This window comes from Lynx rufus, unplaced genomic scaffold (genome assembly GCF_022079265.1).
Source record: "Lynx rufus isolate CCGP_SWC_20201006 ecotype Redwood Valley unplaced genomic scaffold, mLynRuf1.p SCAF_14, whole genome shotgun sequence".
Lineage (NCBI taxonomy): Eukaryota > Metazoa > Chordata > Mammalia > Carnivora > Felidae > Lynx > Lynx rufus.
In genome coordinates, this window is record NW_025814828.1 from 57,197,379 (window position 1) to 57,220,909 (window position 23,531).

The 23,531-nt window shown below is 35.3% G+C and overlaps 1 protein-coding gene and 1 pseudogene across 1 annotated transcript in view; both read left to right on the forward strand.

Moving 5' to 3' along the window:
- Positions 1-23,531, forward strand: part of PCDH11X (protocadherin 11 X-linked) — a 251,251-nt gene that overhangs the window by 126,717 nt on the left and 101,003 nt on the right.
- Positions 6,488-8,614, forward strand: LOC124509122 (protein SDA1 homolog; annotated as a pseudogene).

Genomic DNA, 23,531 nt, shown 5'->3' on the forward strand with positions numbered 1-23,531 from the left:
CTGGCAGTATAATACCCCTGTGTTTTATCTAATGTGCATGGTTGGGCTTCACACTCCAAATTTTAGGACTCCATCCCTGCAAGAAGCCACGTTGATCCTGTGGGAGAGCATCTCACTGCACTGTGGCTGGTGCTGCTTCGTCCAAGAAAATCAGTCACATGACTGCACAGGGGCAGGGATTCTATGGTAAAGTGCAGCCAAAAGCTTGCTTCTAGGCAACTGCCTTCAGCAGGTGACTGCTGCTATGCTAATTAATGGGACCATTCAATGTCACCTGCTATCTCTTTTTCCCCTGAGAGGCAGTGCCACCTCTCCCAAATACATTCCAGAAAAGGAGAAGTTTCTTCCAGGGCTACCCAGGGCATTCTCAGACCACTCTTTTTGGCTCCTGGGCCTCTTCCCTCCTTCCCCACATGATACCTGCTAAGCCTACTAGGTCTGACCCTGGCACTGGCACAGACTTCTAACACTTCAGACTTTGAGCTCAGATGCTTGTAAATACTTGAGATAATCAACCCCTCTTTTTTTCCCAGTCAATGGTTTGGGAGAAGATTTTTTTCTTGTGCAATCCCCCGCATGCTTTCACTCTTTCTCTCTCTCTTTCTTTCTCTCTTCCTCCTCCTTCCATGATTAGGGCTCCTCCCCTCTGCAGCACCACAATTTTTTCCACTCCCAAACCAACTTTCCACAGATCTGACCTTCCACAATGTGGCCGCTTTTCTCCCTCTAGATGTGCAGTCCATCTTTCAGTCCTCAGATTGATTTCCTGGGTGTTCAGAATAATCCAATATCTATTGGGCTGTAATTGAGGGATGAAGAAACATAGGGTCCACCTACTACTCTATCATCTTGCCTTCTCCACTGATATGGTAATTCTGATGTCTATACTGTCTACTAACTTTCACCAGCAAAGCTGAATTGGGATGAATATGCTTACTGTTGTTTAGAGGATTTGTTTTTGTTTTGATTTGTTTTCCTCTATTTGTTTAGAGGATTTGTCAAATGTTTTATAACTTTAACCATATCCATTTTTTCCAAATAGTGAGATCATATGTCTGCATATTTAATGCCCATACATTGTAACAAATTTTACAAAGAGACTTCTGGATTTCTTGATACATAATTAATTATATAGGTAATAGGGAAAAACTTTTTCATGACTTTATTATATTGGTAAGTAAGCATAAACATTTTTATTGAAGTATAATTAATATACAGTGTTATATTAGTTTCAGGCATACAGTGTAATGATCCAACAGTTTTATACATTATTCAGTGCCCATTATGGTAAGTGTACTCTTAATCTCCTTTATCTGTTTCATCCATCCCCCACCAATCTCCCCTCTGGCAGCCAGAACTTTGTCATCTGTATTAAAAAGTGTTTTTTCTTTTTTTTTCTTTTTGTTTGTTTCTAAATTCCACACGTGAATGAAGATATATAGTATTTGTCTTTCTCTGACTTACCTAAGCACATATTTTTAAAGCATAAATGTATGGAAGTTTTAAATGCATAAAATATTAGCATCAAACATTGTTTCTGTTTTTACTCACCTTGTATATTTTGATTACATAGGATTTTCTTGTAATTGTTGTTGTTGCTGCTGTTGTTGCTATTTCTGCACGTAGGTTACCTACCTGCTCACAGCTATGTTTGCATGTATTCTTCTGAGGTTTTAAATCTTAAATATTAAGTGTGTTATTAACAACCTAAGGTCCAGACCCAACTTGTGAATTCTTGTTATTAAGAGAAATGTCTTTTGAGTTAGTTAAGAGTCACTACTACATTGTTTTCTGATTAATGTAAGTATGATGGAGCTAAAATTCAAAGCATCAGTAGGAAGATGAGTTACTTTGGGAATCATTTATTTGCATCAAATAATGTGCATGCCACATCTATATAGTCATATGTTCTCAGCCCTCTCATCCATGTTATTTATTTCCCTGAATTACAGAAGAGGTTTCTAGAGAGAATTTTACATGATTTCTAAGTTCATAATTAGCTACTACCAAGAAAGACAAGTTTTTAAATTAAATCTTGATAAAACTGATAATGCTCTTTCTAAAATTACAACATTGTTTTCTTGACCCTTGTGTTCTATAATATTAGTTAGGCATAAATAACTATTTCAATGAGTTAATAGGGTCCTGAAGCTCTAGGAAATATAATGTATACCTGGTGAATGTCCTTAGGAAGCTCATAGTCAAATCAAAGGAAATGAAAAATATAGGCAGATAATTGTAAATTAAGGGAGAAACTCACTGATTCCAGAATGGAGATAGTCTAAGCCATAGGAGACCTCAGGAAGGAGAGATCTATTCAGGCAAGGGAATGATTTCTAGTGCAGGTGGTACTTGAGCAGGTTGTTCAAAAGTCGTTTAGACAGTGGGTCATCAGAAAAAAAGACTAAAGGCACATACACAGGGAACTTATGGTTTACCCAGATATACATCAAATTACTCAATTTTTGGGTTAAATGTATGAAATAGAGTAGTTGGAATAAAATTTGAATTGTTAGTTTGGGTCTTGGACACCAGATAAAGAAATTCTGTTGACACATATAATTTGGGTGTTGAAAAGTCAGAACTGTGCTTTAGGAGGTTAATTTTACCAAGAGTGTAAATAAAAAATCTGCCCCTACAGATGGCCAACAGACACATGAAAAGATGTTCAGCATCACTGATCATCAGGGAAATACAAATCAAAACTACAAGGAGATATCACTTCACAAGAATCAACATGGCTAAAATTAATAACACGGGAAACAACAGATGTTGGCTAGGATGTGGAGTATGGGGAATGCTCTTGCACTGTTGGTGGGAATGCAAACCAGTGCAGCCACTCTAGATAAGAGTATGGAGTTTACTTAAAAAAGTAAACATGGAACTACCCTATGATCCGGCAATTACACTACTAGGAATTTACCCAAAGGATACACACATACTGATTTGAAGGAGCACATGCACCCCAATATTTATAGCAACATTATCAACAATAGTCAAAGTATGGAAAGAGCCCAAACGTCCACCAACTGATGTTAAGTATGGAGATAACCCAAATGCCAATCAACTGATGTTGGATAAAGAAATGGTATATATATATATATATATATATATATATATATTACTCAGCCATCAAAAAGAATGAAATCTTGCCAGTTGCAATGATGTGGATGGAGCTAGAGTATATTGTGCTAAGTGAAATTAGTCAGAAAAAGACAAAATACCATATGATTTCATTCATATGTGGATTTAAGAAACAAAAAGATGAACATCGTGGAAGAAAATAAAAGAGAGGGAGGCAAACCATAAGAGACTCTTAACTATAGAAAACAAGCAGGGTCACTAGAGGGGAATTGTGCAAGGGATAGGCTGAATCGGTAATGGGTATGGGGGGGCGCTTGTGATGAGCACTGGGTGTTATAAGTGATGAATCACTGAATTCTACTCCTGAAACCAATTTTGTACTTTTGTTAACTAAAATTTAAATAAAAACTTGAAACACACACACACACACACCTCTAAAGAAGAAAGAATCAGTGCTTCAAAAGACAATGTTTCTTTATGATTTGTTATGATAAATGATTCAGAAATGATTTCAAATATAGCATGATCTGTATTCCAAGCTGGGGGAAATACACCTACGTGGTAATTAGGTATTTATTATTTATGGTTAGAAATGAAATATCATCAATTGTTGAGATACATGTATGTGTGTTGACAATATTTTTATTTTTACTTTACTAATACAGTATAATACAGTGCAAATATGCAAATCTATGTTCTTTCCCATTAACTGTATGGAAAGATGTAAAGATGTATGGGATTTCATTCTTAAGATTGTATAGTGTTGGTCTCAATAAATCTCCTATCAGATGGCTATTAAAGTAAGGGTTTCTAAAGATAATGTATATTAAAATTTGTAAGAAGTTAGGAAAAGCATGGGTAAATAACTCTAAGCATTCTGAAAAATAACCAAAAGAGGATGTGTGATACTGCTGATAATAGCACAGCTCTGCATATGCTAAAAAAATAAAAAATTGTACATTTTAAAAGGCAAATTTTACAGTGTGTGAATTATATCTTAAGAAATATGATAATCATACAAATAATTTTAAAAGTGTAAACTGTATTCTGAACACTTTCACTTTAACTATCATACACTACATTCTACCTTAGTCTGCATTCAATTCCAATGAAAGCCACCACCAACATGATGTCACAGAGATAAAACCATGTTTCCATCCTTCTTTCTCAAGTGCTCATCATATCATTCTTATTCCCTTTGTAACACAGAGGTAATGAATGTGCCCTCCCCTATTTCTTAGTAAACCTGCTTATTTTAGCTAATATGAATTGATTTACATTTTGGAATTTAGATTCCATATGATTAAAGTTACTACAGTGGGCACAATATTTTTCAAAACTGTTAATTATTGAAGGAAACTGAAGATAATTCTTATAAGAAACTATTACTGGGGAACCTGGGTGGCTCAGTCAGTTAAGCGTCTGACTTCAGCTCAGGTCATGATCTCACAGTTTGTGGGTTGGATCCCCGCCTGGAGCCCTGTGCTGACAGCTCAGAGCCTGGATCCTACTTTAGATTCTGTGTTTCTCTCTCTCTGCCCCTTCCCCATACATTCTCTCTCTCTCTCTGTCTCTCTCTCTCTCTCTCTCTCAAAATTAAATAAATTTTTTAAAAATAATTTTTTTAAAAAAATTAAAAAAGAACCCATTACTAAGTTATATATAAGTGAGTTTTGTTGGAATGGGATGAAAATAGGTGATACTAGTTATTGAAATTGTTTTACAAAGAATGTATAAACTTGTGGTGATTTCCAAGTCTGCAATGATTGATTTACTCTTCTTAATTTAACATAAATTACAGAAGAATAAAAATCAGGTGAAGATATTATTTCTAGGGAAAAAAATCTATGAAAAAACAGTATCATATGTATAGCCCAGTATAATTCATTAATTCATTTGCTTTCTGAATTTAGTTCAGGTTTATAATAAGGCTACTTACATAGAGTAAAAACTAAACTCCCAGGCCCACATTCCACAAAATTTCAATCAACCTTATAGGTATAGATTTATGTATATTGTGCTTAATTGATTTTTCTTTCCAGACCATAGCAAAAAATCATATTCAACATCAATTTGCAGATATATTTTGTCCTTTTATGATGTATTTGAACTTTATTATATTTGTAATTTTGATTCTCTAAAAATTTATCATTTTCCCAGGAATTTCTAGCTTTCTTCTTTCTATCCAGCTTCCTGGCATACACAGTATCAAAGCTTTACAAAGTAAGGAAATGTTCTTATTTATCATTTTTTTTAAAGTAAAATCAAAAAGAAATTTGAAAAATAAAGTCATTATATATTTACTGCTAGAATTAGATGCAGAAATATTTTCCATTGTGAAAAACATATGAATATTTATTTCATTAATATATGTAAAATTGAGTGGTAAATTCTTTTTTTATTCACAGAAACTACTACTTCCTGTGTGCTAATATTAATTATAATACCAGTCATGTATTTACATATTTGAGTTTAATCTAAGTTTAGAGAGTTATTAGAAGTAATTTTATTATATTTCAAGTGTATCTCAAATCTTTTGAGTGTGCTTTATTGCATTAGCACAAGACTATATATATATATATATATATTTAATGTTTATTTATTTTTGAGACAGAGAGAGACAGAGCATGAACGGGGGAGGGTCAAAGAGAAAATGAGACACAGAATCCGAAACAGACTCCAGGCTCTGAGCTGTCAGCACAGAGCCCGATGCAGGGCTCGAACTCACGGACCACGAGATCATGACCTGAGCTGAAGTTGGATGTTTACCAGTTGAACCACCCAGGCGCTCCGACAATTTATATTTTATTGGCATATGAACACATGCTTTAAGTTCATCATGGGAATCTGGGCCATAAACCAAATTAACTCATCAGACAATGGTATGATAATAAGCCCCAGGTGTCAGCCCATTATTTAAAAAAAATACTATAAAATTGACTATTTGTAAGATTTTGTATTCTTCATAATGGTAATTCATGATTAATGACCCAAAATTTCTGTAACTATTAAAAATTTCACAACTTACTATGATCAGAGATGTTCTCAAAATCATCAAACCCTAAAAGGTTTAGTTAACTAACATTTGTATAGCTTTTATTTTTCATGGAAGTGGCAGAAGGAAGAACTAATATTGAATTGAGACTCCAATATCTTTTAAGAATAATCCTAAGTGTTTTCATCTGCGCTTACTTTGTCATTTAATTTTCAGAATAGTTAATTGAGGTTGGTACTGTTATACCCATTTTTCAAATGAAGAAATGAAATAATAAACTTCTGTAAGGTCACACAACTCATAGTAGAACCTAGGCCCATGTGCTCCTAGATTCTTTCACAACCATTTAATTGAAAATATCTAGATTTCCGGTCGTACTCAGAAGCAGGATCCCCACCTGTAGCTGATTCGGTTGGTGGTGGCAGGCGGTGTGAGGTTTCTTAACACTGCTCCTGGCGGATCCAGTCAGTAGCCAGCATGTCTAACAGAAACAATAACAAGCTGCCCAGCAACTTGCCGCAGTTACAGAATCTGATCAAGCGGGATCCGCCGGCCTACATCAAGGAGTTTCTACAGCAGTATAATCACTATAAATCCAATGTAGAGATTTTCAAATTACAACCAAATAAACCCAGCAAAGAACTGGCAGAGCTGGTGATGTTTATGGCACAGATTGGTCACTGCTATCCAGAACATTTAAGTAAATTTCCTCAAGAGCTGAAAGATCTTCTTTCCTACAATCACACTGTCTTGGATCCAGATCTTCGAATGACATTTTGCAAAGCTTTGATCTTGCTGAGAAACAAGAATCTCATCAATCCATCAAGTTTGCTAGAACTCTTCTTTGAACTTCTGCGTTGCCATGATAAGCTTCTGTGAAAGACTTTATACACACATATTGTCACTGATGTCAAGAATATAAATGCAGAACACAAGAACAATAAAGTGAACATAGTGTTGCAGAATTTAATGTATACCATGTTAAGAGATAGCAATGCAACTGCAGCCAAGATATCTTTGGATGTGATGATTGAACTCTACAGAAGAAACATCTGGAATGATGCCAAAACTGTCAATATGATAACCGCGTGTTTCTCTAAGGTCACTAAGATATTAGTTGCTGCTTTGACATTTTTCCTTGGGAAAGATGAAGAAGAGAAACAGGACAGCGACTCAGAGTCTGAGGATGAAGGACCAACAGCAAGAGACCTGCTAGTGCAATATGCCACAGGGAAAAAAGTTCCAAAAACAAGAAAAGGTTGGAAAAGGTTATGAAAGTTATCAAGAAACAAAAAAGAAGAAAAAACCAGAGATGTTTAACTTTTCAGCTATTCATTTGATTCATGATCCCCAAGATTTTGCGGAAAAACTACTAACGCAGCTAGAGAGCTCTAAGGAGAGGTTTGAGGTGAAAATGATGCTCATGAACCTCATCTCCAGATTGGTGGGAATTCACGAGCTTTTTCTCTTCAACTTCTATCCCTTTGTGCAAAGATTTCTGCAGCCCCACCAAAGAGAGGTAACAAAGATTCTTCTGTTTGCTGCCCAAGCATCTCATCACTTAGTACCCCCAGAGATCATTCAGTCATTGCTCATGACTGTGGCCAACAATTTTGTCACCGACAAGAACTCTGGGGAGGTCATGACAGTAGGAATCAATGCTATAAAAGATAACAGCTCGGTGTCCTCTAGCCATGACTGAAGAACTTCTCCAAGACCTGGCTCAGTATAAAACACACAAAGATAAGAATGTGATGATGTCTGCTAGAACTTTGATTCAGCTCTTCTGAACACTGAATCCTCAGATGTTGCAAAAGAAATTCCAGGGTAAGCCTACAGAGGCCTCCATAGAAGCAAGAGTGCAAGAATATGGAGAATTAGATGCTAAAGATTACATTCCAGGAGCAGAAGTTCTAGAAGTTGAAACAGAAGAGAATGCTGAAAACGATGAAGATGAGTGGGAGACCACCAGTCTCAGTGAGGAGGCAGATGGCGATGGTGAGTGGGTTGATGTGCACCACTCTTCTGATGAAGAACAGCAAGAAATCTCCAAGAAGCTCAACAGCATGCCCATGGAGGAGAGGAGAGCCAAAGCCATGGCCATTAGCACTAGGTGAATTTTAACTCAGGAAGACTTCCAGAAAATCCGCATGGCCCAAATGTGGAAAGAACTTGACGCTGCACCAGGGAAGGCCCAAAAGAGGAAACACATTGAAATAGATAGTGATGAGGCTCCCAGGGGTGAGTTACTTTCTCTTCGGGACATTGAACGCCTTCATAAAAAAACAAAGTCTGACAAGGAGACAAGACTAGCAACGGCAATGGCTGGGAAGACAGACCGAAAAGAATTTGTGAGGAAGAAAACCAAAATGAACCCCATTTTCTAGTTCCACAAATAAAGAGAAGAAAAAACAGAAGAACTTCATGGTGATGCGGTATAGCCATAATGTCCGGTCAAAGAACAAGCGTTCCTTTCGAGAAAAGCAGCTGGCACTACGAGATGCACATTTGAAATAGAGAAAAAGAATGAAGTAACCTCCCAGCAAGTTTTCCATTCCAAGAAAAATGCTACATTTGTATCGTTATTTTGAAAATTAATCAAGAATGATTGTTTACATTAAAAAGTCCCAAAGTAAAAAAAAAAAAAAAAAAGAAAAAAAAAAAGAAAATATCTAATCTTTCAATTGCTATGAGGATAATTTGAAGTGTATCAAAATCTTATATGAATGCTTCTTCAGTTCCTAAATCATTTATAAGTTGTAAATTTGGTTTATCTCTTTATATCCTTTTTGGATCCAGAAATAAAACAGTGTAATTTGACAAGGAATGAGCAGGATTAGCATTCTTGTCATTCCCTGATTTTGTAATATTTTTAAGCCATTTTATCTATGAAAGTGGTCCATGGGAGTAATATATGCCCAATTCACCATATTTTGTGGGAATCCAATGAGATGCTTCATCTGAACACTTTTGCTATATCTTTGAAAGCCTCATCAGTAAAAAATTTCTTTATTTTTCCAAGTTTAAAGTAGTCATTGTTTCTCTTTAAAAAATTCAAGGGATTAAGAAGTAAGCTCGATGTTATTTTTGACTTAGACTTTGAAACTGAAAACAAAACAAAACAAAAAGTCCTTAGCAAAAACAGTTGCTCAAGAGAAATGATCAGAATGTATAGACATGTATTTCAGGGAAAGGAAATTTGCCTTTCAATGAAAATGAAATACTTGCTATGTGGGTATCAAGAGTACTGGTATCTCAAACGCTTTTAATTTTCTGTTCTAGAAAAAGGGAAGTAGAAATTTTAAAGTAGTCATCACATCAACTTTTCCTAGAGGGAAGTAACTATGAGGAGCAAATAGACCTACAGGGATATGTTGGCATAAGATGTCCTGATAAATATGCCTGAATAAAATTTGAACTAGGTTTCTTTATTTTACTTTGGTTCATACTGCCACTTAATACTTATCAATTTACATAGTATGGGGCTTTTTCATTACAATGTTTATGTTAGAAAAAGACCAATTTAAGAAGTATCGCTTAACACTCAATTTAAAATTGTATTTTTACATAGAAAGTCATTATTAAAACAAACCAGACTCTGGAAAGTTGTCTATAAACAAACCCTGGAATGGAAGAGAGACTTTGAATCTTCTGTTGAAGCATATATGGGTTATTCGACATGTTAGCAAATGTCATGTTATTTTTGCTGAATATATTTCTATCAGTTATATTTTGGGCTTTCCATAAGTACCATGCTAGCAATTACTTAAATTGATATTTATGTATTTAGATTGAATATTTAAATTTTGTTTTTCTATTCTAAAAATTAAACTGCTTGAAGTTCTTTGATTTTTTACTTATAGAGATATAACACATGCATAAGAATTGAATATTATCCATTTATATGAAAAGGGTTTATTCTTTTATGTTTAGAATGATAACATAATTCATTCTGCATTCATATACATTTATATTGTCATAATACATTTATGACCTTATACTTCATTCTGTGCAGTTATGGCTTGAGATGTAGATCATACTAGGATTCAGTAGGTAAGTTTTCCAAACAAAATGGACAGTGAAGTGACAAAGAAAGCATGATATTCTGTTATGTAATAATGATTTCATTTTAGAAATTAGCACAAATTAAAGGAAAATATGAATATCTACAAGGGGATTTCTATGGGATGGACTGGCATTCATAATTATAGAGATGGTTTAGGAGTCCTCTGTTCTGAATCAGATTGAAGGGTACTTGTCTACTCTTTATAATGAGTTTTCTTTTTGTCCTGACTGTAGTTGATAGTTGGTCTTTATGGCTACTAAATAGCACAGAATCCTGTCATAGTCTTCTACATATTACTAAAAATACCGTATAATAACAGCAAAAATACTGTAGTGAATCCAACTGCCTTTAGCATTAGCCAACTGATATTAAAGAAAGTTTTACTTTAACACTTGGGAATTGTGTTATCTTAATATCTTTCAGGTATTTCAAGATATCTTTCAAGTTATACCAAGCTTTTATTTTATTATTGCACTGGAACTAAAAGCTCCAAAAACACAAAATAAATAAATAACATTAATGGTGCTTACCTCATTATCAAAAGACCAATGTAGTACAATATATATAAATGTTCTCCATACCCTGATTACCTCTCAATGTAAAGATCTTGAAAAAAAAATATTTAAAATAAAAATTATGGCTTTATTCTGTTCTATGTGTCATCAGGTAAAATAAAAAGAATTCCATAGGGAGTGAGATAGTTTCTGTGTCTTAAATGACCATGTAAGTGTAGGACATTTTAGTTATAAACTTTTCAAAGGGACTATTAATGTACAAACTATTTTTTGTCCTTTTAAAAATCTAACTTTAAAAATAAATAAATAAATAAATAAATAAATAAATAGTAAAAATCTAACTTTATGGGGGTTCTGGGTGGCTCAGATTGTTAAGCAACTGATCCTTGGTTTCAGCTTAGGTCATGATCTCACAGTTTGTGAGTTTGAGCCCTATGTCAGGCTCTGCAGCTAGCAGCATGGAGCTTTCTTGGGATTCTGTGTCTCCCTCTCTCTCTGCCCCTCCTCCACTCTTGTTGTCCTTGTCTCTCTCAAAACTAAGTACACTTAAAAATAATTTAAAAATTTTAAAAATATAACTTTATTTCACTATAATTTACACCATAAAATGCACAGATTCTGTTTGTACAGGCAGTGTGTTCTGACAAATGTGTACATTCATGTAACCATCACCACAATCAAGTTATAGAATATTTTCCATCAAGCCAAATAGTTCCCTCATGCCCCTTGTAGTCGGTCTTTTCTTATTCCTGTCTCATACAACTACTGATATGCTTTTTGTCACTCTAGGTTAGTTTTGCCCATTCTACAATTTCATATAAATGAAATTACACAGTAATTATAAGTTTGTGATTGCATGATAATTAAGGAACTTAATTAGCTCTAAATTGACGTGTGCAGTAATGTTTATAAAGGGAAATTACTCTTGGGGATTAGTTATAATGTGAACCCCTAATAGTTGAAGATATTTGATATGTTAAATTTCATTTTTTGTGCTGTGTATGAAATTCTAGTAATACTACTGGTTAACAAAGACTGAGGATTTAATGTAAGGTACAAGTCTATCCAAACTTCCAAACTGAATAAACCTTCAGTACTCTACTTTGCATTGAAGGCTCTGTAGCATTAACATATCCATTGTAAATAGTCCAGTAGCACTTTTGTACTGAAGTACAAAAGCAATTTTTGTGGCTTCTATGTCTGTTGTTACACTTAATACTAAAATTGAGAAATTATAAGTGTACTATATATTCAAAGAAAAATATTGATATACTATGAATTTTCAAGAACTATACCAAATATTGAATTAAAGATTGATGTAAGCATACTTAATATTTTTTTTAATTTTTAAATTATTTTTAGAAAGAGGGCATGAGTGGGAAGAAGGGCAGAGGGAGAGAGAGAATCCTAAGCAGGCTCCACACTCAGCATGGAGGCTAACAGAGGGCTTGGTCCCACAACCCTGCAGCATTATTTACAATAGCCAAGATATGGAAACAACCCATTTCCATCAGTAGATGAACATACAAAGAAGTTGTGGTGTGTGTGTGTGTGTGTGTGTGTGTGTATGATGGATGGAATATTACTCACTATAAAAAAAAATGAGATATTGCCAATTGCAACAACATGGATAGGCCTGAAAAGTATTATGCTAAGTGAAATGACAGAAAGAGAAAAATAAATACTATAGGATTTCACTTATAGGCAGAAGCTAAGAAAAAAACAACCATTAGAAACATACTCTTAAATGCAGAGAGCAAACTGATAGTTTTCAGAGGGGAGAGAGGTGGGAGATGGGCAAAATGGATAAAGGGGAATGGGAGATACAAGCTTCCAGTTATGGAATGAATAAGTCATGAGGATAAATGATACAGCAAGGGAATATGGTCAATAGAATCGCAATAGCATTATATAGTGACAGATGGTAGTTATACTTTTTTGTGAGCATAGCATAATATATAAACTTGTTGAATCACTATGTTGTATGCTTCAAACTAATGTAACATTGTGTGTCAACTATACCGCAATTTTAATAATGAACAAACAATCATGTGAAAACAGACCCGTAATACAGAGAATAAACTGGTGGTTACCAGAAGAGAGGAGAGTGAGGGGATAGGCAAAATATATGAAGGGGAATGGGAAGTGCAAGCTTCTAGTTATGGAATAAATAAGTCATGGCCATAAGAGGTATAGCATAGAGAATATAGTCAGTGGTATTATAGGAGCATTGCTTGGTGACAAATGGTAGCTACACTTGTGGTGAGCACATCATAATGTATACAGTTGTGGAATCACTATGTTGTACACCTAAAACTAATGTAACATTGTTGGCCATATATACTTCAATAAAAACAAATTTTAAATAAATAAGTAAAATATACTTGCTTATGTCATTGTAACACATAATGTATTGCAAATTGTCAGTTAACTATTAGCTTTCTGAGTGTAGAAACCAATTACCTTTTTTTGTAATTCACAGTAATATTCACAGTGCTCTACATGTATGGGGACCTTATAAAAGTGATTGTTAAAATAAAATATGCCCTTCAAATTTTTTGGTCCTAAATTTGTTTCACTAGTGATTAGGAAAATTATTTTATGTATTAAAAACATGTAGAGGAGTTGACAGAGTTTATACTTTGAACTTGCCTTCATACCATTCTCTTTGTGCTTAAAACAGTGATCCTCAACTTTATTGGAATTTCCTGTGTATATTAAAAGATGATGATATAGGGGCACCTGGGTGTCTCAGTCAGTTAAGTGTCCAACTTCTGCTCAGGTTGTTATTTTGTGGTTTGTGAGTTTCAGCCCCACATTGGGCTCTCTGCTGTCAGCATGGAGCCTGCTTCAGATCCTCCGTTCAGTTCTCTCTCTGCCCCTGCCCTTCTTGTGCTTTCTATCTCTCTCAAAAATAAAAATAAAAATAAAAATAAAAATAAAAAACAGATAATTATAGTCCCTCAGTCATCTAATGTGTAGCCACAGATGAGAATCACTAATCTAGTCACTCTAACAAGCCTCCATGATGTTTCTTTTGTCACCCTGGTGGGCTTAGAACAACAACAACAAAAAAAAAACAGAAAAGGTACAGTACATGTACAGAAAAAGTACATATACACATTTCTCAGATCTCTATTTCTATAATATTATAAGAAGAGTAGTAGACACAATAAGAATACATGGATCCACTTGAGCTTTGACAATTATTCAACCTTTCTGAGCATTAGTTTCTACATTTTTTGATATTAGAAAGAAGAAATAATTTTGCTGTGATAGACAATGTAAAACATTTCCTAAGATGCTGTTGAATTACACAGTATTGATTATAAGATGATATTTTAGACTAACTTAGAAAATATTTAGAAGAAAGGAACAACCTATGATGGATCATGTTGTTTGGAAATAGTATGTGCTGATGCCTCACAAAGGCCATGGTTCCAGTTCTGAGTCTATCATTTGACATCCATGAACCATTCACTTAAACTCTCTGGACTTGTTTAAAGAGTTAAAGTAATAACCTATTCTGCCTCCTTCAGGAGTTTGTTCTTATCATTAAATTCAATTATGTATGAGAAAGTGTATTCACATATCTTATGTTAATATTATTACTATCAGACAAAGCTTGGATATTCTAAAAACTATTGGTCTCTACTTCTGCTTTTTCAGAGTCACCTATCTGAATATTTACTTAGAAAGAGAATACTTAAAATTTTACGTTTATTTATTTTGAGAGAGAGAGAGAGAAAGTGCATGCGTGTGCATAAGAGCAGGGGAGGGGCAGCGGGAGAGAAAGAATCCCAAGCAGGCTCCATGCTGTGAGCACAGAACCCTATGTGGGACTTGACCTCAGGAACCTTGAGATCAATGACCTGAGCTGAAATCAAGAATCGGATGCTTAACTGAGCCACCCAAACACCCCAAAAGGAATCCTTCTTAATTGTCTTAAAATTGCTGCTGGTGAACTCAATTCCATAATGGATACATGTAATTTAGTATATACTTGCTCAGAAAAAGTATAATCAGTAGAAAATAATGTAAATTTATTGTTCTTTGAAAAGAACATTGGACTCAATTCATTCTATTACCGTAGTTGTGATTATTTATATCAGCATTCTCCCACAGAAGAGAAGTTGTTTTTCTAATGCTAATTAGTGAAATTTCTACTACAAAGCTGACTCTGCCATGAATCAAACTGCTTTTCTTTTCTAAGCATTACAAAAGTAATACTTACTTTAGCAACCATTTATCTCTTCAGACATTGAACCTATGAATATACATTAAAATTATAAATGTTGAAATCTCCATACTTCCTTTAAAATCAATTTCTTATACAGATAGTTTAAAAAGTAAGTTTACCTTGTCTAAGAAGACTAATGAAGACTAATAGATGTCTGAATGACATAAAGAATTATTTTATATTCAGTCAGACATGCCAAGGACAATAAAATTTATAAATTCCAGTTTATTATAAATTTTCAGGTCTCAAATGTGCTGTGACTTTCCAAATATGGCCATTGATATGAGATAAGTTGTCAGAAATTTCTCAGAAATAAAATTTAGGCCATGCAGAAGTGGTAATATAGTAGAAGCTAGTCTCTGCCCACTAAGATCAGCAAAGGTGGCAATGTTCTTAAGGAAAAGTAAGTAACATGCTTCTTTTACTTTGAACCAATAGTGAAGATGAGGCAGACATTTATCATTCCATATCTAATAGAGTGCGTGGAAACTGGAAAGTCATTGATAAAAGAAGTGATAATAAAAGAGGCTGCACGACCATGTTTCATCCATCTTACTTACTTTTCATTTTCTAAGTATCTGTAGAGCAATAATAGAGGAACCTGGAAATGATGGAAAGGGATGGACTTATCTGTGTCAACAAATGCAAGGCAAATTATGAGATCAGCAGGTATCTGATGGTTGTTTTCAGGGGATCATTTTTTTAGGCACAGTAGGAGTCTAGTTGAGGTAGATAACCTCATTAATCATCAAACAGTTAATGAAGGTGTGTCAAGAAAGGTAGGAGTGGTTTGTTTTGTATAGAAAAACAGTTGGATAACTAGAGCACTGGGAGGCTGTACCCATTTTTGAATTAAAATCAAGCTTTAAACATGTATGGAGCAATATTAAGGTGTTATTCTCAAATGTTTTGTGTATGGTATAATAGAATATAACTTGATGCTGACTAGGTTCGTTTATTTTCTTAAGATGAATCATTTACATGTGCTTTATTTTCATTAGATGTTTCTCAAAGCATGATCTATAGTAATCTGAATAAGAATTATCTGGGGGGGAGGCATGTTAAAAGTGTAATTTTGATTTGAATGGTTGTTGGATCCACAACAAGAAACATCTTTGATTCTTTTTTTTTTTTTTTTTGCCATGGTGCTACTTTATAATAATGTCTTTCTCTTGTTAGGAATTGATTGTAATACTTCTGTAATGAAATATATTTTTGAAACAAACTATGACATTGGATTATAACAGAAATGATGACAATTATTCTATATTCCAATAAAACAAAGTTAAAATGAGGCCAAATTAAAACACATAATTTAGTTTCAGGTAGAATGTTAAGCTTGTGGTGGTAAAGTTTGGTCTTTTCAGGAAATTTAAATGAACTTATTTATATCTAAAACTGAAGAGAAAAAAAAATCCATGTTTCCTATTGTACACAGTTTAAAAAAACTTCTAAATTATTAGTGTATCTTTAATAGTAGAATTATCTTTCTTGGTGTGTTTCAGTCCTTATTCTCCACTAACTGTAGATCTTTATGTTATTTGTAAAAGATTTTTCCATTTATTTGCCTATTGACCACTCAATTTAGTTTATTGGAAAACATATCTCTTTGCAGGAAACTTCAGTTATAAAGACATAAAGCAGGGATGGAAACAATGCAACAGATTACCCATTCCATTTCTAAATAGTCAATATTCTTTTCATATAATGCATCTTTAAGAATTTTTGTACCCAATATTTAATTTCATAAGTAATAAATAATCTATTAATTTTGAAGGGTGTTAATTCCAGGTAAAATCATTATTTTCTTTTCTGTATTTAGAAAAATTTACTTTTATTCCGTCCTTTCTTGGTTTTATTTCCTAATATCACTGTATTACTCTGAATTCTATTTACTCTGGGGATGAAACAATAGGGTGTGTATGTAATGTCACAGCTACAGAACCATATTATCAGCTGTTCCCAATCCTGTCTTTATATCTTTTCACTCAAAAAATACAAATCTTATGGGTAAAAATCAATATAAGTAATGAAACAAATATAAGTTTTGGGATACTTCAATTCATGGTAGTAGTTACAAAGAGGGATTACTTTGTTCTTCATGCAATACTGGACTCCAGATCAAAGATCCTTCAAATATTTTTTTTTTTTAATTTGTAGCTAGGTCTCATAAAGTCTTAAGTTGGAATTATATAATAACTAGCCATTTTATTCCCTTACATCTTTATGTTCAGAAAAATCACCTAGGAATCTTGATAACATATAGATTTCAAGGCTCCACACCCAGATATAATAATTTGGTAAGCCAGAGTTATTGTTCAGGAAACTGCATTGTACACAGGAACCTTAGCACCTTTGACTGCAGATAGCTCTTGGATTTGGCTCTGAGAAGTACTCATTTGGTTAGGCCTATACTGTGCAAATATCTTATTTGGGATTTCTACTTAAATGAACAAATGATATTCACATCTGAGGTGTATCTGTCACAGTGTGAATAAACTATGTTGAAATGAAGCAACAGGATAGACCTTCAGAAAGTGACTCGGATACTTTAAAGTTTTTTTTTTTTAATTCTTTGAGCAAACTTAATTTTTTTCAATGTATTTTAGTTTTCTCAGACTTAAATATAAGTCTCTGCTCTGAGGTTATTCTGCTTCTTCAAAAAAAAAAATCATCCAGATCTATGAAATAGATTTATAAGAATTGAACAAGTTTCAACCACATTGTTTTACCTGATTTAATCCTCACAAAAATTCAATGAGAACAATTCTCACTTTCATATTTCACAAATAGGTAAGATGGAACTTTAGTATGGTCAATTTCCCTAAGATATGCATTTAGTAAAAACAGATCCATGCTTCAGATATACCCACTTTGGGTCATGACTCTCTTTCCACTATATTAAGCAGTAGTGTACAAAGACATAGTGGATAATATATATTATGATCAAAGGCTGTGGGAAGATGTCAGTGACTTCTTGTTGTTATGCCATTATTTGTTATGGAAAGGAAGGAACGGTAAGATGTCAGTGAAAATTCAGTTGGAAATCATGCTGGCACCATCCTTGTGATGCAGCTATTTATCTGAATGGGCATAGGAGTTGTTAGAGTGACTGGCTAGTGAAACATGAAGACAAAGAAGTCTGTGTAAGGAAGTTTGTTAGCCTCTAGCCCAAACATTTTTCCAGTGACAGCAGGCTTATGGTCTCTAAAAAGGTCATGAATTATTTTTCAAATGCTTATTTATTTACTTTGAGAGCATGAGAGATAGAAAGAGAGAGGCAGAGAGAGAGGGAGAGAGAGAATACCAAGCAGGCTCCACACTGTTAGTACAGAGCCCAGTGTGGGGCTCAGTCTCACACTCATGACCTCATTACCTGAGTGGAAATCAATAGTCAGATGCTTAACTCACTGAGCCACCCAAGCACCCCTGTCATGAATTATTTTCTTCAATTCTTTTTTTTTAAGTTTGTTTGTTTGTTTATTTTGAGAGAGACAGAGACAGTGTGAGTTGGGGAGGGGCAGAGAGAGGGGAATAGAGAGAATCCCAAACAGGCTATGCATTGCCAGCACAGACCCCGATGTGGGGCCCAAACCCATGAAACTGTGATGCCATGACCTGAGCTGAAACCAAGAGATGGACACTTAACCGACTGAGCCACCCAGGCTTCCCATTCAATTTTTTTCTAACATTTTGCCTGTCTCAGAGAGAAAACCAATGAGAGACCATAGTAATTATTCATTTTATTGTCACAGCCAAACTTAGCCAAACTTAGAAATAATTTCTAGTGCAATGTGGTGAGAAGCCAATATTTATCACCTAGAAGGAGAAGCAAAAGCCTTGGCTATAGTTTCTTGGGGAATGATGCCAGTAAGGTCTGTGATCAATTAAGCGGTCCCTTTGTTGGATTTTACTGAGATCAGACTTTGATGCTCACAGTGTGGAACAGGCATATTATAAGGGTAGGGAAAGGATCAGTGTCATAAAGCCAGAATTACACCAAAAGGGAAAATAATTGAAGTCCCATAACCTTTGTGGGACTGAGGGTTCCCTCATCAAATATGTAAAATATTCATATTACATTATTTCAGTAAAACACAATTTGAATCATTTATTTTTTTTATCAGCATTTGGCTTTTTTGTTTCCTGCCAGTTGACACAATGTACTGATATTAATACATAAATACAATAAAATTGACATCTACCCAGCTGGATTTACTCAAAATGTCTAGATACTCAGTTTTTATTTTCTGGAACTAAAAGGACACAAAAGCCTTTCTCTGCATTCCAATGATCTCCTATATAATAAGTGAGATCTAGTGTATTAGAAGTATGTGCTAAAAATTACTCTTGAAGAATGGGCTTATTTGATAAGGAAAGTTCTTTTCCCTTGAAATATTAGAAATAATTGCATAAAATCTTTCTGAATTGTAAAACACTGATATTTAATGAAATAGGCCTGTCATCTTTTATTCTTCTTGCCTGTATACCTTTTTATACACATCAATTCATACAACAAAACTCTTTAGCTCTTACTATGGGCCAAGCATTGTGCTAAGTGCAAGGGAATAATATAAGCAAGACAAACACAGTACTGGTCATCACAGAGTTTATATATTATCCCAGACAGCTTTCCAGAAATATCCACAGCCATTAAGTACTCTCATATTTTCATTAATGTAAGTATTATGACAACAAGGGTCTTTTCTGAAATATAGAGCTAGTTACATATGGATGGTATCATGGCCAGAGAACAATTACCCTAGCACACAACTTTCTTTGGTAAGTTCATACATATCTTAACTCATCAGCAGTTCTTCCACGTGTTTTAAAATTAAAATCTAGTGTCACCTGGGTGGTTCAGTCAGTTAAGCATCTGACTCTTGATTTTGGCTCAGGTCATGATCTCAGAGTTGGTGAGTTCAAGTCCCACATGACTGCACTGTCAGTGCTGCAGAGCCTGCTTAGGATTTTCTCTCTACCCCATCCCTGCTTGTTTTCTCTCTTTTTCTCAAAAATAAATAAATAAACATTAAAAAATTAAAAATTATATTAAATTCTAATTACTATAATTTTAAATCATAATCTGGGACCTTTGAAGACAAAGTGGTGGGTCAGCCCCACAATCATAGTAAACTTTATAGAAAATCCATGAATTTTTTCCATAACCTTCACATGGTTCTTGGACCATCATAAGCAATCAGTGCCTACCTAGCACATGAATAGAAGATAGCATAATGTGATTAAACACCTGAACAGAAATAAGAACATATTCATTCCAAATTTAAATCTATTTTTAAATCATCATGTGATGTTTGCAAAGTAGTTTCTACTTCATGGACTTTAATTTTTTTTAACTGTAAAATGAAGGCAGTTGACTTAAATGAAATGTATTTTCTTCTAGTCCTACCAATGTAGAACTATGTAATAATGAGATTAGCATTTGGAAGAAGATATTTCTCATTGTTTCCATAGCAGTCCTTATTCCTGTTGGCTGCTTATGCTAAATGTTTCAAAAACAAAAAGAAAGGAGGAAGGGAGGGAGAATGGGAGGGAAGAAAAGATGCCAAGTAAAAACGAACTGTTCACATAAATCCAATTTTAGTTTATATATGGTACATAAACTTCCAAAAAGTAATAAACATAGGGGTATGTCTGTGTTAGTTTCTTGAGCGAATTTAAACTAAAGCTAAATACTTCCAGCTTGGAAAATTCAGGAATAGCTTTATTTCTGTTAGGACTTTGGCCTTCAAAAAATTTAATTAAACAGTTTCACAGTTTTTCATTATAGTAATAGAAAAAGTCAAATGTTTATTTATTATCATACTGAAACTGTCATATCTGGAGTGTCTCAGTAGGGAAAATGAATCTTGTAAATACTATTACTTGTTCATGTTAGCACTATGCCTGTTCCTAGAAACAGATTAGTTTTTTTCCTGTGGACTTCACAGATTATTAAAACTATTTTGGCTCTGTACACTTAAAAAATTATTCTTATCAGATGCTTGAGCAGAAATACATGTATTGCTAAGCTTTCACCTTTATTCTAATTTTTTTGCAATAATTATGGTCAGTTGTGAATAAATTTGTCTTATTTTCTGAAAGCTGAACTTTTTCTTTTAAAGTGAAGATACTGAAATAGTTGACACATTTGTAATAGTTTAAGCATTGCAAAGATCTGCTCATGTTGCAAAATATTTATAAAATATTTTATCTACTGTAATTAAATATCAGTAGTACAGAAAGCTTAAATCCTTCACTCTCCTCTTCAGTTTTTACTTGTACAGATAATACATGAATTTTAGACACCATTTGTTCTAGTTTTTGAAATTCAACATTAGATCTGTGTTTACAAGTGTTGCTTATTTCGGTAAATTTTCTTGAGACTTGCTTATTTGCAGGGAGTACCAGTTTCAACTTTTTTTAAAGCTACTAATGAGTGATTCTTAGGATTTTTGGCAGAATGAGGGCAGTTACAAAAAGAAATAGCAACACTGTCTGTATAGCATGGTACCACTCTCCCTATTAATAATACTTTACATTAAAACTTTCCCTCAGCTGAGCAGCTGACTATGCTAATTCTTCAGAGTTGTGTTAACCATTAGTCATTTCTCTCCCCTAAGCCTACTTGCCAGGAATAGCTAGAGAAACTAAAAAATTTCAAGGTCAGGGAAGATAAGATTACATAGCTGCTTTATTGGCATTGTCATTTAATCTATTCTTGAATGTTTATATTTCTGGAGACCTTGGTCTGATTGTAGCTCTTTCATGATCTTGTACACACACACACACACACACACATACCTGTTAGAACTATCACACAAAAAAGAACTATCACAGATATCTATCTATATCTATCTAAACGCTTTTATAAATGTTTATTTATTTTTGAGAGAGAGAAAGAGAAACAGAGTGAGAACAGGGGAGGGGCAGAGAGAGATGGAGACACAGAATCCAAAGCAGGCTCCGGGCTCTGAGCTGTCAGCACAGACATACTCCTGAACTGCAAGATCATGACCTGAGCTGAAGACAGATGCTTACTTGACTAAGCTACCCAGGTTTCCCTCTAAATACATTTTTTATTGCATAACTTACTCCTTGTGTTATGAGGTCAAGGAATCTGTCTCTCTCCAGAATTTAGAACACTGCTCAATAAACAGAGTTGATCCTCAGAGTTGTATATTATCTATTTGTGAAGGCACTTACTCTCTAAAATTTATTTATACCCCATAAATCAATACTTGTGTCATTTTCACAGTCATTCATGGATATGTGGACAGTGGTGAAAATTTTGAATTAGCTTTGCCCATGTTCTGTTTCCCACTGAGATCCCCCAGGCACTGCTTTGCCTTCTTTCAGACCTAAGACAAAAATGACCAGATGGGAATAGTAAAGAGCAGTGTAGTGAAGTGCAAGAAGCTCTGACTCATGCCAGTTGAATCAGGTTTAAATCTTACTATGATACATACCTGTTAATGGGGTATCCTCAGAGCAAGTCATTTAACAGGTATAAATGTCACTTTTTCTTTTGTAAAATAAATGGAATATACCAGGATTTAAGATACACACACGAAGGATTCTGGGAAGATGGCGGCGTAGGAGGACGCTGGGCTCACCGCGCGTCCTGCTGATCACTTAGATTCCACCTAAACCTGCCTAAATAACCCAGAAAACCGCCAGAGGATTAGCAGAACAGAGTCACCGGACCCAAGTGCAGACGAGAGGCCCACGGAAGAGGGTAGGAAGGGCGGCGAGGCGGTGCGCGCTCCACGGACTGGCGGGAGGGAGCCGGGGAGGAGGGGCGGCTCGCCAGCCAAGCAGAGCCCCCGAGTCCGGCTTGCAAAAGCGGAGGGGCCTGACGGACTGTGTTCCGACAGCAAGCGCGACTTAGCGTCTGGGAGGTCATAAGTTAACAGCTCTGCTCGGAAAGTGGGAAGGCTGGAGGACAAAGGGAGGGTGAGCTGCGGAGCCCCCGGACGACAGAGCTCAGTTTGGCGGGGAACAAAGGCGCTCGCCAGCGCCATCTCCCCCGCCCATCCCCCAGCCAAAATCCCAAAGGGAACCGGCTCCGGCCAGGGAAATTGCTCGCTCCCCGCGAACACCCAACTCTGTGCTTCTGCGGAGCCAAACCTCCGGCAGCGATCTGACTCCCTCCCGCTGCCACAGGGCCCCTCCTGAAGTGGATCACCTAAGGAGAAGCGAGCTAAGCCTGCCCCCCCTGCCGCCGTGCACCTTGCCTTCCCACCCCAGCTAATACGCCAGATCCCCAGCATCACAAGCCTGGCAGTGTGCAAGTAGCCCAGACGGGCCACGCCACCCCACAGTGAATCCCGCCCCTAGGAGAGGGGAAGAGAAGGCACACACCAGTCTGACTGTGGCCCCAGCGGTGGGCTGGGGGCAGACATCAGGTCGGACTGCGGCCCCGCCCACCAACTCCAGTTATACACCACAGCACAGGGGAAGTGCCCTGCAGGCCCTCACCACACCAGGGACTATCCAAAATGACCAAGCGGAAGAATTCCCCTCAGAAGAATCTCCAGGAAATAACAACAGCTAATGAGCTGATCAAAAAGGATTTAAATAATATAACAGAAAGTGAATTTAGAATAATAGTCATAAAATTAATCGCTG